The following is an 18,170-nucleotide window of genomic DNA, read 5'->3' as shown; positions in this document are numbered from 1 at the left end:
TTGCTGTTGTAGTCGATGGCGACGATGATGTACTTGAACTGGCCCTTGGCGGTCTGGAACCTTCCCATCAAATCGAGGCCCCACGTGGAGTGAATCCAAGGGCCGATGATAACTGACAGTGGTTCTGCCGGTGCATGTGGGAGATCTACAAACTGTTGGCATTTGTGGCAAGACCTCGAAATTTGCCGGGCGTCATCACCAAGTGTGGGCCAGAAGTAGCCCTGTCGCAATGTGCGGTTGGCCAAGGATCTGGCGCCTGAGTGGTTTCCACATTCTCCGCCGTGGATTTCCGCTAGGACGACCCTTCCCTCCTCTGGGGTTAGATAGCGGAGGATGGGATGGGTGAATCCTTGGCGGTAAAGTTTTCCATTCTGGATGTTGTAGCGGGTTGCTCTCCGCTTGAGCTGTCTTGCCTGGACCTTATCTTCTGGCAATGTGCCGCTGCGTTTGTATGCAATGATTTCGTCCATCCAGCTGGGGTTGACTTCAATGTTGAAGATCTTCGCCAGGGTCTTTGTGATGCTTGGCTTGTCAAGGTATTCCACCCTTGTGTGCGCTGGACTCGACTGTGGCTGGGCGGTTGCCAGTCTCGCCAGTGAATCAGCCTTGGCATTCTTTTCCCTGGGGATTTGTGTGATGTTGTGAAATTTAAACTTTTTTAGCAACGTTTTGACGTACCCCAAATATGCCGCTAACTGCTGGTCCTTGGCCTGGAAGCTGCCGTTGACCTGGTTAACGACTAACTGAGAGTCGCTGAATATGTTGACGCTGTCAGCCCCTGAGTCAATGGCGAGTAGCAGACCGGCGATGAGTGCCTCGTACTCCGCCATGTTGTTTGAAGCTTTGAAGTTGAATTTCAACGCGTACTCCGCCATGTTGTTTGAAGCTTTGAAGTTGAATTTCAACGCGTACTCCGCGTTTAGTCCCCCGGGTCCTGTTAAGATGACTCCGGCGCCGCTGGCCTTGGCGCTGGCGGAGCCGTCCACATACAGGTTCCAATCTGACTGTAGGGGATTTGCATCCTCAACTGTTACCCTTTGTGTTCCGGGACCTGTCTCAGTGCCGGGTTCCGGCTGACGCTCGGTGAGTTCAGCGATGAAGTCCGCCACTGCCTGGCCCTTCATGGCGGTTCTTGGCCTGTATTCTATGTCAAACTCGCTGAGCTCAATGGCCCACTTGCTGAGGCGCCCCGAGTGTTCAGGATTCTGCATCACTTGCCTCAGCGGCTGATTGGTTAACACATGGATCGTGTGAGCCTGGAAGTATTGGCGGAGGCGTCTGGCGGCAACGATAAGTGCGAGGGCCAGTTGCTCTAAGGGAGGATATCTTGTTTCTGCTCCGTTCATGCCTCTGCTGGCGTAGAACACTGGGAGCTCATCTTGGCCTTCCCGCCGGAAAATGGCGCAACTTACCGCCGATGCCGATACTGCTAGGTATATGAATAGTGTTTCTCCTTGCACCGGGACAGAGAGGAGAGGGACTGCCGCCAGGTATTCCTTCAGGCCTTGGAACGCCGCCTGCCATTCTGGGTTCCAGTCGATGACCTTCTTGTGAGTTGTTTTGAGGAGTTTGAAGAATGGGGCACACTTATCAGTGAGTCGAGAGATGAATCGAGAAAGGGTGGTTAACTTGCCCTGGAGGCACTGGACGTCCACCTTATACTCGGGGTCCGCCAGGTTAAGGATGGCTTGTACCTTATCCGGGTTAGCCTCAATACCTCGCTCGCTGACGATGTAACCCAGAAATTTGCTAGCGGTGACTGCAAAGAAACATTTTTCTGGGTTGAGGCGCATACCATAGGCCAGGAGGATGGTTACTATGATCCTGAGGTTTGCCACATGTCCACTGGCCTTTATGCTCTTAACTAGCATGTCGTCCACGTAGACCTCGATGATTTTTCCCAGATGCTCAGCGAACATGGCATTCATCAACCGCTGGTAAGTTGCACCGGCGTTCTTCAGACCGAAAGGCATGACATTGTAGCAGTAGAGGCCTTTGTCGGTGGTGAAGGTGGTGCATTCTTGGTCGCTGGGGTGCATCTTGATCTGATTATATCCTGAGAAAGCGTCCATCATGCTGAGGAGCTCATGTCCGGCGGTTGAATCGACTAGTTGATCGATACGAGGTAGCGGGAAACTATCCTTTGGGCATGCCTTGTTGAGATTTTTGAAGTCGACGCACATCCGCCACTTGCCGCTGGGCTTTTTGACCTTTACCAAATTTGAGATCCACTAGGGATAGATGACTTGGCGGATGAATCCAATGTCCTGGAGTTTGGCGACTTCTTCTCCGATTCCGCGGTATTTTTCCTCATCAAAGTCCCTTCGCTTCTGCTTGATGGGATAAAAGGAGGATTTGATGGTCAGTTTATGCGTGATAATTTCAGGAGAGATACCTGGCATGTCCGCGTAGGACCATGCAAAGACGTCGGCGTTATCACGTAGGAATTGAGTGAGCTCTGCCTCCACCTCTGGTTTTAGTTGGGCGCCTATGCGGACTGTCCGCTCAGGGTGCTCGTCTGAGATGCAGACAACTTTCAACGATGTGTCCGGGTTGACCGGCTCCTTCCTTACATATTTCTCTTCCTCATCTCTAGGATCCTCAAAGATGTTTGGTGGCGGTGCCTCATTACCCACCGTCAGAATTTCATGGCGGCGCGTTGACCGCGCTATAGTCGATGAATAACATTCTCGTGCCAGCTGCTGGCTTCCCCTCACACAGCCCGTGCCGTTGGGCGTGGGGAACTTCATGAGAAGCATGTACCCGGCAATGATGCACTTGAGCTTGTTAAGCGCTGGTCGGCCAATGATGGCGTTGTACGAACTGAAACAGTCGACAATAATGAATTCCGTATGTACCTCCGCCATGCATGGACTAGTGCTAATAACCAGTCGCATGTAATCCGACCCTAGCGGTTGTGTGACGTCACCGGAGAAGCTGAGCAGTGGCTCGTGATCTTGGAGTAGCTTTTTGTTTCGCTTGAGATGGTCGTAGCAACCGCTGAAGATGACGTTGACAGCGGACCCGCTATCCACCAAGATTCTTCCCACCGAGAATTTGCCAAGAATGGCATCGACCAAGAATGGGTCGTCATGGGGTAAATGCACTCCGCGCTCCTCCTCCTCCGAGAAGGTAATAGGTTCCCATCCTGATCTTGGGAGTTTGGCGGATCTCTCGTAGCGGATGTTGCAGACCTCCTTGGGATGATTAGCGCGTGCATAGCGCTTTCTTGCCCTGTGAGACATGCTGGTGATTGGAGCACCGCCATCGATGGTGTTGATGCGGCCCAAGGTCTCAACGTTGGCAATTACCGGTGGTGGTTGGCGCACCTTGAACTGCTCCAGCCTGCCGTCCCGGTATAAGGTTTCAACGGCCGTTTTGAGAGCATTGCAGCTGTTAGTATTGTGGCCGCTGTCCTCGTGGTATTTGCACCACTTGCCGGTGTTCCTGGGTTTGCCCATTTTTGGGTACCTTGGAGGGGGTGGCGGTGGGACCTGATCCTTGCACTGATTGTAGATGTCCTCATACGAGGCCGTCAGGACCGTGAATACTGCATACCGCTGGGAGGACTCCGCCTGCTTGTTGCGGTTATCCCCATGGGTTGGGCGGTTGCCCTTGTTGTGATGCTGGTCCTTCTGGTGGTGGCTGTGCTGCCACTCCCTCTTCTTGTCAGTTGGCGGTGCTGACTGTATCTTGTCAGCGGTTTCCTGATGAATGGAGGATGGCTGTGTTGACTTTGTTGGAGTTGCTTGTGGCGGTGGGGTCTCTCCATATGTGATGAATTCCGCCTGGGCGTGAATGACCGCCTCACTCATGACGTGGTCATACGTTGCATTGGGATGACTGTAGTTGAGGTGATAGAGGAACGGTCCCTTGAGAAGTCCCTTCCTGAAGGCCGCTGATGCCATTGTTTTGTCTAGGTCACGGCACTGAGACGCTGCCGCTCGCCACCTTGTGACGAAGGACTTCAGTGATTCGTCCTCCCCCTGCTTGACGCTGAACAGCTGACTTGTGTTGTGATGCCCGGCGGACAATAAGATGAACCGGGAGAGGAAAGCGTGTGATAATGCATGGAATGAGCTGACAGACCCCGGCGGACACTCAAAGAACCAGCTCATTGCCTCGCCATCCAACGTTTCGCTGAACAAGTGGTACAATGTGGCGTCATCGAACCCCTTGTTGTTGGTGACTTTCTTGAAGGTGTCCATGTGTACGAAGGGATCAGACATTCCGCCGTAATGTGACATCTTTGGGGTTTTTGCATATGCCGGTCTGACAGCCTGCAGAATTGTAGCGGTGAAGGGCCCAGGTCTGGAAGGGAAGAGCGGATTCTGAGTTGGCGCTGGGAAGCCCGACTCCGCCCGGATCAACCTCTGCTCCAGTTGGTGCATCCTTTCCAACATCTGGGCAGTTGCTTCGGCGGCAGAATCAGCCTGAATGACCCGCTGGGACGGCCTGCGTCTCGGCACAGGTGGACTGCCTTCAGTCCTCGCCCTAGCCTCCGAGCGGTTGGTGTTCCGGAGTGATTCCGCCTCCTGCTCCAACATTAGCCGGGGTATGGGCGGTGGTCCCATTCCCAACAACTCAGGTGGGTTCAGCGGTACTTGCATCCGTATGACCGGCCCCGGTACCAATGTGCCGGTGCTGGGTCGACTACGCCTGGTGCTACGTGACTGCTCGCTCTGTGCTGGGCGGGCGGTGGCCTCCAGCGTCTTCTTTAGTTCCTCGAAACGTGCCATGACGTAGCCACTTGTCCTTGTGCTTCAGCCTTTTCTTTGCGTTCCTCCTCACGTTCTCTGTTTGCCTTATGAAGATCCGCTAGTGCTAGCTCGTACATAATGACGAGATCTTGGCCCGGGGGGCGACTGCTGCTTGGATTTACCTCACCGCCGGGGTTGACCGGGGTTGTGAATAGTGCGCAGTTAACGCCTACCGCTGGGTCGGAGGGTTGGGGGATGGAGGGATGGTCTGCCTACTCTTCAGCGTTTCCCCCGCTACCGTTAGTCATGGTGAGTGTGGTGGGATGGCCTTTTGTTCAAGGATTCCCACAGACGGCGCCAATGTTAATGTCTAAAAGTTCGGCGGTAGCTGAACCTTCGTTAACGCTGATCCGACTGGCGGGTCGATACCTGCGATGTTCTTAAAGCTTTCGCTATCTGTCAAATAAAACACACTGGGACGTCAGAGGGAGACCGCGCTGGGCGGTCTTCGACTCTCCGATGCCTAAGTTAGTCCATGTATTTATGTTGACAGAGTAACAATAGGTAAATATGGAATGCTTCCTTCATTAGGAGAGAGGAGAGAACCTTTTATGGGTGAGGAAGAGGTTGACCTTCTCTTTGTTTTCGATGTGGGACTGATATGCTTCAGTTCCCCTTTTCAGAAGCCTCTGATGCCATCTTGGCGCTGCGCGTGGCGGCGCGTCGGCGGCGATCTGGAAGTGGTCCGACGTTGAGGCTGTAGCCCGTCTGGCAGTGTGTCTGCATGTCATTCCTTTGGTTGGAATTAGTACCTCTGGCGGTACAATGAGCGTGGCCTATTATAGCTAATTATGCTTGCAAATGTACATGTATGTACAGTAGTGGAGTGCAATGACATCCATTATGAGAGAATATGTCTTCTATTAGTCGATTCTAGGGCATTTTGTGAGAAGCCTTGCGCCATAAGGAGAGATTACCATCTCTTTTTCTCATCACGCTATCTAACAAAGACCTATTAATGTCAACAGGTTTTATGTTAGGAGATGTTGGCATCTCAGGCCCGAAATCCTTCTCTTCGTTAGTGAATCCAATTCAACCTGGATCACATCTTTCCATTTAGGCCAATTTTCTCTACGTTGGCATTCTTCAACGGAGCAAGGTTCGATGTCATTGGTCTCAATAATCTCACGTCCTCATGTATACTAGTGTAATTTGTAGAGATCTCTATATTCTCAGGAGTTGGTTCTAACGTTGAGGCGTGCCCCAACGATGTCTCTTGGACATAACCACAATCCAGAATATTCTCATTAGACGGATTTTGAGTATCAATGATCAATGAATCAAGTTGTGCCAAAACTCGCTCTCTTCCTAGGGCGAGAATCCATTTAACCTATGGGTCTCCTACGCTCTCTAGAGGAACTCATGGCCTATGACGCCATTATACCACATTGTGGCGTCACTATACCACCATCCATGGTGGTGGTGCCGTGCCTATCTCTTCTAGGTGGCACCATGTTCTTTTGAGGAGACATCTATCCTTGCAGGCATATTTGCAGTAGGTATATGTGATCTCATCACTTTTAGGGGATCGAGATGAGACAAAGTGGGGACAAACCACGACAATTCCTATCATTCCTATTGAACGTTGACGTTCAAATCTCCCACTAATGATGGGAAGACTGTCTCATCAAAGTGACAATCCGCAAATCTAGCAGTAAAGAGATCGTCTGTCAAGGGTTCTACATAGCGGACGGATAGTTGGAGATTTATATCCAACATAAATATATATATATATATATATATATATATGCATTCATTGCAATGACCCATTTTGATGCGCTGTGGTGGTGCAATTAGCAAATAAACCGCACACTCAAATATGCATAAGGACGAGATATTTAGACTCACACCCAGTCACTAGCTATAACGCAAATAAAAGTTGAGTGGCTATGAGTCGTAGACGAATTAGCATAGCTGCATGCGATAATGCATAACCCCAAACGGAAATATTGGTGCGCATTACCAATGTCCAGGCTACCATCGTAGTCATTTAATGGTGGTTTTTCCGTGAGACCATAGGGGTGTGTTCATGAGAATATGATGCCTACTATCAATCCCCAATGATAAGCAATAGTCATCGAAAATTGTTTCGATGTAAACTCTCTAGCATTATCAAGTCAAATTGAGTGAATGAGATGATTCGGGTAGTGAGCTCATAGCCATATGATCTGGGCCAGGAGTTTATCATAAGCAGCATTACGAGTGGGCGATAGCTCGACACATGACCAGCGTGTCCGCACATTAACCAGCATCTAAACAGTCCATACATTGGTTGAATCGGTCCACTAAATCCCCTTGGATTATTTGTAAGAATGAAAATATTTCTGTTGGGTCCTGTACCTACATGTGCCAGCACGAGCATAATTAGCTATAATGAGCCACGCTCATTGTACAGCCAGAGGTACCGACTCCCACCAAAGGGATGACCTGCGAAGGCACAGTCAGGCAGGCTACCGCTTAAGCCCTGGACCGCCCCCAGATCACCGCTGACGCGCAGCCACGCGCCGCGTCAAGATAGCATCAGAAGCTCCCGACGCTGGGAATCGAAGCACATCAGTCCCACATCGGAAACAAGAGGAAGATCAACTTCTTCCTCAACTATAAAAGGTTCTCTCCTCTCTCCTCATTAATTACGCAATTACTACTCATTTATTGTTATGCTGTCCATATACAGTGACTGACTTAGGCATCGGAGCAGTGAAGACCGCCCAACGAGGTCTCCCTCTGACGCCCTGTCTATCGTGTTGCAGCAAACAGCAACCATCCAATCTTCGGAGTAGCGGTCCGCCCACCGGACCCGCATTAAACAAGGAATCGGCTACCGCCGAACTTGAGCATTAACATTGGCGCCATCTGTGGGAATCCTTGAACAAGAGGTCATCCCGCCACAATCACCATGACTAACGATAGCGGGGGGAATGCTGAAGAGCAGGCAGATAAATCTGCCATTCCCCAACCCACCAACCCAGCGGTAGGCATCAACCGCACGTTATTCACCACCCCGGTCAACCCCGGCGGTGAGACGAACCCAAGTAGCAGCCGCCCGCCAGGCCAAGACCTCGCCTCTCTATATGAGCTGGCACTGGCGGATCTTCACAAAGCGAACAGGGAGCGTGAACAAGAACGCAAGGAAAAGGCCGAGGCCTAGAGGCAGGTGGCCACGCTTGTGTCCCGCTTCGATGAGCTAAAGAAAACGCTGGAGGCAACTGCCAACCCGGCACGAAGTGAGCAGTCACGAAGCACCAGGCATAGCCGACCTGGCACGGGAGCATTGGTACCAGCACCGGTCGTACACATGCAGGTCCCGCTGCGCCCACCAGAGCTAGCAGGAATGGGACCACCCCTTGCACCCCAGCTAATGTTGGAACAGAAGGCAGAGTCATCACTGCACACCCACCGCTCGAGACCTCGGGCGAGAACAGAGGGAAACCCACCAGCTCCCAGGCGAGGATCAGTTCAGCGAAGTACCCGGCTAGACCCCGCCGGCGATGTAACCGCTCAAATACTGGAAAGGATGCAGCAGTTGGAACAACGGTTAATCCGGGCGGAATCAGGCACCCCAGCACCAGCTTCAAACCCACTTTTCGCGTCCAGGCCAGGACCATTTACCGCTGCAATTTTGCTGGCCGTCAGACCGGCGTATGCAAAGACTCCAAAAATGTCGCATTACAGCGGTAAGACTGATCCCTTCGTCCATATGGACACCTTCAAGAAAGTCACCAACAACAAGGGATTCGATGACGCCACCCTGTGCCACTTGTTTAGCGAAACGCTGGACAATGAGGCAATGAATTGGTTCTTCGAATGCCCGCCGGGATCCATTGACTCATTCCAGGCATTGTCGCACGCTTTCCTTTCCCGGTTCATCCTACTGTCCGCCGGGCACCACAACACAAGTCAACTGTTCAACGTCAAGCAGGGTACGGAGGAGACACTGAAGGCATTCGTCACAAGGTGGCGAGCGGCAGCATCTCAGTGCCGTGATCTCGATAAAACAATGGCTTCGGCGGCTTTTAAGCAGGGACTCCTCAAAGGGTCATTTCTCTATCACCTCAAGTACAATCACCCAAATGCGGTATACGACCACCTCATGAGTGAGTCGGTCATTCATGCCCAGGCAGAATTCATCACATATGGGGAGACCCCACCGCCACCAGCGGCGCTAGCAAAGTCCACACAACCCTCCTCCAGTCAGCAGGGGACGGCTAATAAAACCTCCACACCGCCAACTGACAAGAAGAGGGAGTGGCAGCAGGGTCAGTACCAAAACAAGTGGCAAAAGGACCAACACTACAAGGGAAACCGCCCATCCCATGGGGACAACCGCAACAAACATACGGAGTTTTCCCAGCGGTATGTAGTATTTACAGTCCTCACAGCTTCGTATGAAGAAATATACAATCAATGCAAGGATCAGATCCCACCACCGCCCCCGGGAAAATACCCAAAAACAGGAAAGCCAAGAAACACCAGCAGGTGGTGCAAATACCACGAAGACAGCGGTCACAATACCAACAGCTGTAACGCCCTCAAAACAGCCATTGAGACCTTGTACCGTGACGGCAAGCTTGAGCAGTTCAAGGTGCGTCAGCCGCCACCTGTGATCGCCGACATTAAGCCCATGGGCCGCATCAACACAATCGACGCTGGTGCTCCAATCACCAACATGTCTCACAGAGCTAGAAAGCGTTTTGCACGAGCTAATCACCCAAAGGAAGTCTGCAACATCCGCTACGAAAGGTCCGCTAAACTCCCAAGGTCTGGTTGGGAGCCTATTACCTTCTCAGAGGAGGAGGAACGCGGAGTACATCTGCCCCACGACGATCCTTTCTTGATCGACGCTATTATCTGCAAAATGTCGGTGGGAAGAATCCTGGTTGATAGCGGCTCCGCTGTCAACGTTATATTCATTAATTGTTACAACAACCTTAAGCGGAACAGAAAATTGCTCCAAGATCATGAACCACTGCTCAGCTTCTCCGGTTACGTCACACAACCGCTGGGCTCTGACTATATGCGGCTAGTTATCGGTACTAGTCCATGTATGGCTGAAATACATACGGAGTTCATAGTTGTCGATTGTTTCAGCTCATACAACGCCATCATTGGTCGGCCAACGCTCAACAAACTCAAGTGTATCATCGCCGGGTATATGCTGCTCATAAAGTTCCCCACACCCAACGACACAGGCTGTGTCAGGGGAAGTCAACAGTTGGCACGTGAGTGTTATTCTACTACTATCGCACAATCAACCCGCCGCCATGAGATCTTAGCGGTAGGCAGTCAGACACCGCCACCAAACATTTTTGAGGACCCCAGGGAAGACGAAAAGAAGTACGTAAGGAAGGAGCCGGTCAACCCAGAAACATCACTGAAGGTTGTCAGCATCTCGCTCACTCAGTTCCTACGTGACAACGCTACGGTCTTTGCCTGGTCGTATGCAGACATGCCAGGCATCTCCCCTGAGATCATCACACACAAGTTAAGCATCAAACCATCCTTCTATCCTATCAAACAAAAACGCAGAGCCTTCGACGAAGAGAAGTACCGTGCTATAAGAGAAGAGGTTACCAAGCTCCAGGGCATTGGGTTCATCCTCCAGGTCATCTGTCCCTAGTGGATTTCCAACCTGGTTATGGTCAAAAAGGCTAGCGGCAGGTGGAGGATGTGCGTCGACTTCAAAAATCTAAACAAAGCATGCCCGAAAGACAGCTTTCCACTACCCCGCATCGATCAGCTCGTCGATGCAACCGCCGGACACGAGCTCCTCAAAATGATGGATGCGTTCTCCTGCTATAACCAGATCAGGATGCATCCCGACGACCAGGAGTGCACCACCTTCACCACCGACAAGGGCCTGTACTGTTACAATGTGATGCCTTTCGGTTTGAAGAACGCAGGGGCAACTTATCAGCGACTGATGAACGCCATGTTTGCGGAACACCTGGGCAAGATAATCGAGGTCTACGTAGACGACATGTTGGTCAAGAGTATTAAAGCCAGCGAACATGTGGCAAACCTAAAAATCATAGTAGCCATCCTCCTGACCTATGGTATGCGCCTCAACCCAAAAAAATGTTTCTTTGGGGTCACCGCCAGCAAATTTCTGGGGTATATTGTCAGTGAGCGGGGCATCGAGGCCAACCCTGACAAGGTGCAAGCCATCCTCAACTTGAAGGACCCGGAATGGAAGGTGCACGTCCAATGCCTCCAGGACAAGCTAACCGCCCTGTCTCGATCATCTCCAGACTGACCGACAGGTGCGCCCCATTTTTCAAAGTCCTTAAAACAACCCACAAGAAGGTCATCGATTGGAACCCAGAGTGCCAGGCGGCGTTCCAGGGTCTGAAGGAATACCTGGCGGCAGTTCCACTCCTCTCCATTCCTGTCCAAGGAGAAACGTTGTACATTTACCTAGCGGTATCTCAATCAGCGGTGAGCTGCGCCATCATCCGACGGGAGGGCCAGGATGAGCTCCCAGTTTTCTATGCCGGAAGGGGCATGAATGGAGCAGAAACACGGTATCCTCCATTGGAGCAGCTTGCTCTCGCACTCATTGTTGCCGCCAGGTGCCTCGCCCAGTACTTCCAAGCCCATACAATCCATGTGTTAACCAATCAACCGCTGAGACAAGTAATGCAGAACCCTGAACATTCGGGGCGCCTCAGCAAGTGGGCCATTGAGCTCAACGAGTTTGACATAGACTACAAACCACGAACCGCCATGAAGGGCCAGGCGGTGGCAGACTTCATTGCTGAACTCACCGAGCGTCAGCCCGAAACCAAGATCGATGTACCTCCTGGAACGGAAATAGTTACGGCTGTGGAGCCGACTCCCCAACAATCAGACTGGAACCTACACGTGGACGGTTCCGCTTCCGCCAAGGCCAGCGGTGCCGAAATCATATTAACAGGACCAAGGGGGCTTAGCGTCGAATACGCGTTGACATTCAACTTCAAAGCTTCTAACAACATGGCAGAATATGAGGCACTCATTGCCGGCCTACGCCTCGCCATTGATTCAGGGGCCGACAGTGTCAACATCTTCAGCGACTCTCAGTTAGTTGTTAACCAGGTCAACGATAGCTTTCAGGCCAAGGACCAACAGTTAGCGACATACTTAGGATACGCCAAGACGCTGCTCAAAAATTCAAGTTCCACACCATCACACAAATCCCCAGGGAAAAGAACGCCAAGGCTGATTCACTGGCAAGACTGGCAACCGCCCAACCACACCAGAGTCCAGCGGACACAAGGGTGGAGTCTCTGGACAGGCCAAGTATAAAAAAAAACCCTGGCAGAGATCTTCAACATTGAGGCCAATCCTAGCTGGATGGACGAAATTATTAAATACAAGCGCAACGGGACATTGCCAGAGGACAAGATCAAGGCGCGACAGCTCCAGCGGAGAGCAACCCGTTACAATATGCAGAGCGGCAAACTTTACCGCCAAGGATCCACTCACCCCAACCTCCGCTGTCTAACCCAAGAGGAGGGAAAGGTCGTGCTGGCAACAATACATGGCGGGGAATGCGGAAATCATTCAGGCGCCAGATCCTTGGCCAATCGCACAATGCGACAAGGCTACTTTTGGCCTACGCTCGGTGATGACGCCAGGCGAATAGCAAAATCTTGTCACAAATGCCAACAATATGCTGATCTACCACATGCCCCGGCGGAACCTCTTTCGGTTATCGTCAGTCCCTGGATTCACTCAACGTGGGGCCTGGACCTGATGGGAAAATTCCAAACCGCCAAAGGGCAGTTCAAATACATCATTGTCGCCATCGACTACAACAGCAAGTGGATAGAAGCGGAACCTTTGATGACAATAACTACCGCTAAGATAATTCACTTCCTCTGGAAGAACATCTACTGCCGCTACGGTGTCCCGCACGCAATCATCACAGACAATGGCACACAGTTCAAAAATAAGGAACTCATCTCTTTCACCGCCAACCTGGGCACCAAGATGCGTTTCGCATCCGTCGCTCACCCCCAAACAAACGGCCAAGTCGAAGCGGCAAACAAGATAATCAAGAAACTGTTACAGAAGAAGCTCGACAAGGCCAAGGGTTTGTGGGCGGAGAAGCTCCTGGAAGTTCTATGGGCCATCAGAACAACCCCAACTTCCGCCACAGGTGAAACCCTCTTTTGTATGATGTTCGGGACTGAAGCTGTCCTGCCTATCGAGGTAACCCAACCTACCGCTAGGGACGAAGGCTACTGCCCCGAGACCAACTGCGACGGCGTTAACCTCGACAGGGATCTCCTAGAGGAAAGGCGAGACGCAGCCCATTTGCACAATCTCCAGAACAAGCAACGGGTATCGCGTTTCTACAATGCCAAGGTCAAAGCCCGCAACCTCCAACTGGGGGACTGGGTAATGAAGGAAGTCATACCACCGCCAACAAAACTCCGCCCAACTTGGGAAGGTCCATACAAAATTGTAGAGGTCGTTGGCCCAGGCACCTTCTACTTAATGGACAAGGATGGCGTCACAACGACCCACCCTTGGAATACCGAACACCTTCGGTATTACTACAAATAGTCATACCGCTACCCAAGAGCATCTTGACTTAGCTAAATTTTTGTTCAATATTTAGCTAAGGGAAGCTACCCAACGGGTACGACCCCGCTTTTGTAAACGCTGTTCAGACAGCTATCAATGAAACGAGAAATTATTCAAACCATTGTTACCAAGTCTAGCACTGAGGGCAACTGGCAACGCCAGTCAGCGGACTACGTCTGCTACATTGTGCACATGGACCAATTTTAATTCCTTTAGTGTTTCATTCATGACCAAAAGCAAGTGTCAAGACATCTAGTGGCACACACATTATCACAAAGAAAAACAAGTATAGAAGCTTGGGTTCCAAAATTTCATTCATATCCAAACTGAATTTACATAAAGTATTTATGCCTCAGCGGCTACAAAAACTTTTCTACTCCTATTCAGGGGTTGGCGGGGTTGACGAGGTTGGCAAGGTCGGCTCTGCTACCTTCGGCATTTCCGCTGGCGGCCTGCGGCGGATGGGAGCGGCTCGTCTGGTGGACCCTCGGGCTGTGGGACTGGGGGTCTCTATTGTGCCATCCGCCCGGGTGTCGGCCACCAGGAACCCGGCGCGGGACACCTCCGACTGCATAGGCGTCTGCTGAGAGTCGCCCTCTGGAAGCCCGCCGCTCTCCCCGCTACCCGAGCCGGCTCCAACATGACCAGAAGCGGTACTTGTTGTCGGCGGAGCTTCCTTACTTGGCTGCACGACCGGCATCGCTGCTTTCGCCCAGTCGATGGCGCCCTTCTGCCGCAGCATCTCCACATTAGCCAGGGTACCAGCCTTAGCTGCTTCGTTCAGCGCCTTCTTGTACTCCGCCGACTGCTTGTATGATTCAACAGCGACAGCCGCAGCACGGCCCCCCTCAGCCTCCAAGCGAGCGACTTCACCCTCTAGCTTCTTGATCTCCGCTTGTTTGGCGGCGGACTCCCGCTGAAGGATCTCAACTTTCTTCTCCTTCTCGGTTACCCGATCCCGCAGCAGGGACGTGTCCTGCTCCAGCTTGGCAAACCGCTCATTCTGCTCCAGGTGCCGCTCAATGGCAACTTTCAGCTTGCCCCTGGCATCTGCCGCATCGCAGTCGGCCTTTGTCAAACGTCGCTCGACGTCAACCAGCTTTTCCTGGACCTTCCCCAAGTCCCTCTGGAAGCCCGCCACTTCCTCCCTCAGCTCCCGCTCAACCAGGGGCTGCTTGGATGCGGCCTGAAACATCTCATGGAGCCCAACGGCGACGTGCCCAAAGGCTGTGCTGAAGGGCGACTCGCTGAGGCGGTCGACCGAACAATCCCTTCCAAGCCGCCGAACCCCAGCCACTCGCAAAGGTGATACAGGAAGTCCCGTTCACCGTCGTTGAGGAACTCGGCGTAAGCGGCAAATGAATTCAAGCCGCTCGTACCCGCCGCTGTAGCCATGTCAGCGGGAGCCTCGGGCGGGGCCTGCCTTGGCTTCTTCGGCTGCTCGCGGGCCCCGGTGACCTCCACCTCCTCCTCTTCCCCGCCGGAGTCGGGTTGACGGCGTTTTCGCTGAAGGGTCCGCGTACCTCCAGCAGCGACAGCCCTCGCACCCCCCCTCGACGGTTCCAACCCCGCTATGGTTACTCCCTCCGTTGGACGCACCGTTTTCTTTGTCCTTCTGCGTAGTATCGCCGGTCCCCACCTGAACAGCGGGCAGCCCGTCACCACCAAGATGAGAGTGGTGTGGCATTGGCAGCACCACCGGAACCTCTGATGGGCTCAACGCCAACGTATCGGGGTCCACCGCCTTGTTCTGCGCTGCCAGCCCGGAAGCATACATGGCCTCCAGGAAGTTGTCTATTTCAGCGCGGTCCATCGCTTTCTTGAAAGCGTCTCGGCTGGCCTTGTTTCCCGGAGGAGTCTCTACAAAAGTGCATAATGGCAGGCCGGTCAGTATGAGGCAACATCACAAAACATGCAGTACAGCGGAGAGTACTTACCAACAGCACCCTTCAGTTGTTGCGCTACTAGCAGCTCCCACCCGGTGAGGAGACGGAAGTCTAGTAAGTTACGATTCCGCCAACAACCCCTGATGTGTGCTACGCGGCACTCTTCCTCACGAGTCAAGTTGTACCGCAACCCCGCTGCACAAAAAGGTCATTGTCAGTATAAAAAAAAAAAAAAAAACAGAAACCACGACAGTCGTGTTCAGCAGAAACGACAAACAACCTCGGATGGGCTGAAACTCTGACTTAATTCTAAACGACGGCTCCCCCTCATTAGACCCTGCTTGGTACTCCCACCCCGCTGTGGCAATGCAAAATGAACCCCGCCAGTACGACATTGAGTCCCGCAGGTTCTCGATCAGCTTGGGCGCTCCTTGGCGACGACTGAGGTTTACCTGCCCTCTACAACCCTGGCGCTTCACGTACACCAGTTCGTAGAATTATAGTACCTCCACCACGATCGGTCCTTCTCAACCAGACAACCGCCACAGAGAGTTCAACGCCAGCAACAACCGCCACATGTTAGGGCACACTTGCCCAAAGGCGATGCCGAACTCACACACCAGGATCTGTAGGTTGGGCACTAGCGGCAGGGTCACTCCCTCGCGGAATATAGCCTCGTGCACGGCGGCGTGGCCCCCTGGCAGAATCGAAGCCTTCTCCTCTACCGTCGGCGGACGCAGCTTCACCACGCCAGGCAACCGGAACATCCGCTTTAGCCGGTTGACGGCAACCGCGGTCATCCTACCTCCCGCCTCGTCAACAGGGGTGCCGTCCTCGAACACCCACGCCTACTAGGTCTCCTCTCCAGCTATACCCCCTCCACCAGCGGAACCGCTGGCAGCACTATTACTTTCTAGCCGCTCTTCATGCAGTGTGTGCAGCGGTAGCCTCCCCCACCCTAGAACTCTCCGGACGCGATGAACGATCCATATCTACGTCCCACGGAATGGTCTGTAGCGGCTCGACCTCTAGCGGTTCTGGCAGTGAGGTTCCTGCATGGGCAGACGGACGCAACGAGTCAATAAAATTTCTATCCGCCGCGCTGAACGACACTTCAGATCCGGAATCCTCACTGCTCGAAATCTCTATGACGTCGGCCATCCCAAAACCCTAAAACCCAAATCAGTTAGCTCACACAAAGATCTAACCTACCCCTATATCAGCCAGTGCCCAAGAACGTCAAGAACACTCAAACCCAGAAAATGCCAAAACAAGAACAAACACACTCAAACCCAGATTCGACCATCTAGAAAAGCCCTAACAACCCCAATTCTATCAATCACAACCACCCTTCCCCAAACCCACTCTCACACCCTCACAATACGTCGACAAATAACATATCACACAAACACCCAAAACCCAGAAATTCACCAAGGCAGGCACCCAATGAAACAGGGAAATAGGCCAGAATACCAACCTTAACAGTGAAGCCTCTGACAGCAGTGTGTACACTAGTCCTCGAAGCCGGAGATCGTCGGTTCTTCCACGCACGAAAACTCGCCAATATCACCTTTCTTCTCCGATCTCAGACAGAAAACACTTGAAGACGACGAAGGCACAGTTCAAAGTTTAGAGCAGTGCCAAATATGCTACCTTCCCCCCCTTTTATGTCAACATCAAACAATCCCACGCCGTCCGTTTAAAAAACGACATCAAATGTCAGCCGTACACATGTCCCACAACTGCAGTTACTCTCCGGATTAACCGAGGCATCGCCTCGGTTACGAAATCCATCATTACTCGACATTAATGGCGAGGAGACGGCTCGGCGGAGGAGGCACGCCTCCGCACGCTAACCCTTTAGGGGTTCGCCACGTGTCCACCACCATCAGGTGAAGCGTCTAGTAGAAGCCACAACTTTTGGGAGGAAGGCGCCAAGTGTCGAAGTCCGCTGAGTGTAACCCCGCTAGCAGAACTTCTCACTTGTCATCCTCCTAGTGTCGAAGTTCGCTGAGCGTAACCCCACTAGCGGAACTTCTCACTTGTCATCCTCCTAGTGTCGAAGTCCGCTGAGCGTAACCCCGCTAGCGGAACTTCTCACTTGTCATCTTCCAAGTGTCGAAGTCCGCTGAGCGAAACCTCGCTAGCGGAACTTCTCACTTGTCATCTTCCAAGTGTCGAAGTCCGCTGAGCGACACCCCGCTAGCGGAACTTCTCACTTGTCATCTTCCAAGTGTCGAAGTCCGCTGAGCGTAACCCCGCTAGCGAAACTTCTCACTTGTCATCCTCCTAGTGTCGAAGTCCGCTGAGCGACACCCCGCTAGCGAAACTTCTCACTTGTCATCCTCCTAGTGTCGAAGTCCGCTGAGCGACACCCCGCTAGCGGAACTTCTCACTTGTCATCCTCCTAGTGTCGAAGTCCGCTGAGCGACACCCCGCTAGCGGAACTTCTCACTTGTCATCCTCCTAGTGTCGAAGTCCGCTGCGCGACACCCCGCTAGCGGAACTTCTCACTTGTCATCCTCCTAGTGTCGAAGTCCGCTGAGCGACACCCCGCTAGCGGAACTTCTCACTTGTCATCTTCCAAGTGTCGAAGTCCGCTGAGCGACACCCCGCTAGCGGAACTTCTCACTTGTCATCTTCCAAGTGTCGAAGTCCGCTGAGCGAAACCTCGCTAGCGGAACTTCTCACTTGTCATTTTCCAAGTGTCGAAGTCCGCTGAGCGAAACCTCGCTAGCGGAACTTCTCACTTGTCATCTTCCAAGTATCGAAGCCCGCTGAGCAAAACCCCGCCAATGCAACTTCTCACTTGACACCTATCGAAATTTACTATGAGCTGATGCCCGCTAGAAAACTTCCACTTGTCAATTTGCAAGAGGCACCCTCCGCTATGCGTGGCACTGTCGGCAGAACCAACTCCATTTTGCAAAACCTGTGCGTTGCTGAGCGCAAC

The sequence above is a fragment of the Rosa chinensis genome, chromosome 6, assembly GCF_002994745.2.
Source record: "Rosa chinensis cultivar Old Blush chromosome 6, RchiOBHm-V2, whole genome shotgun sequence".
NCBI lineage: Eukaryota > Viridiplantae > Streptophyta > Magnoliopsida > Rosales > Rosaceae > Rosa > Rosa chinensis.
The sequence above is the reverse complement of the archived record's forward strand: the minus strand, read 5'-3'. Positions refer to the sequence as shown.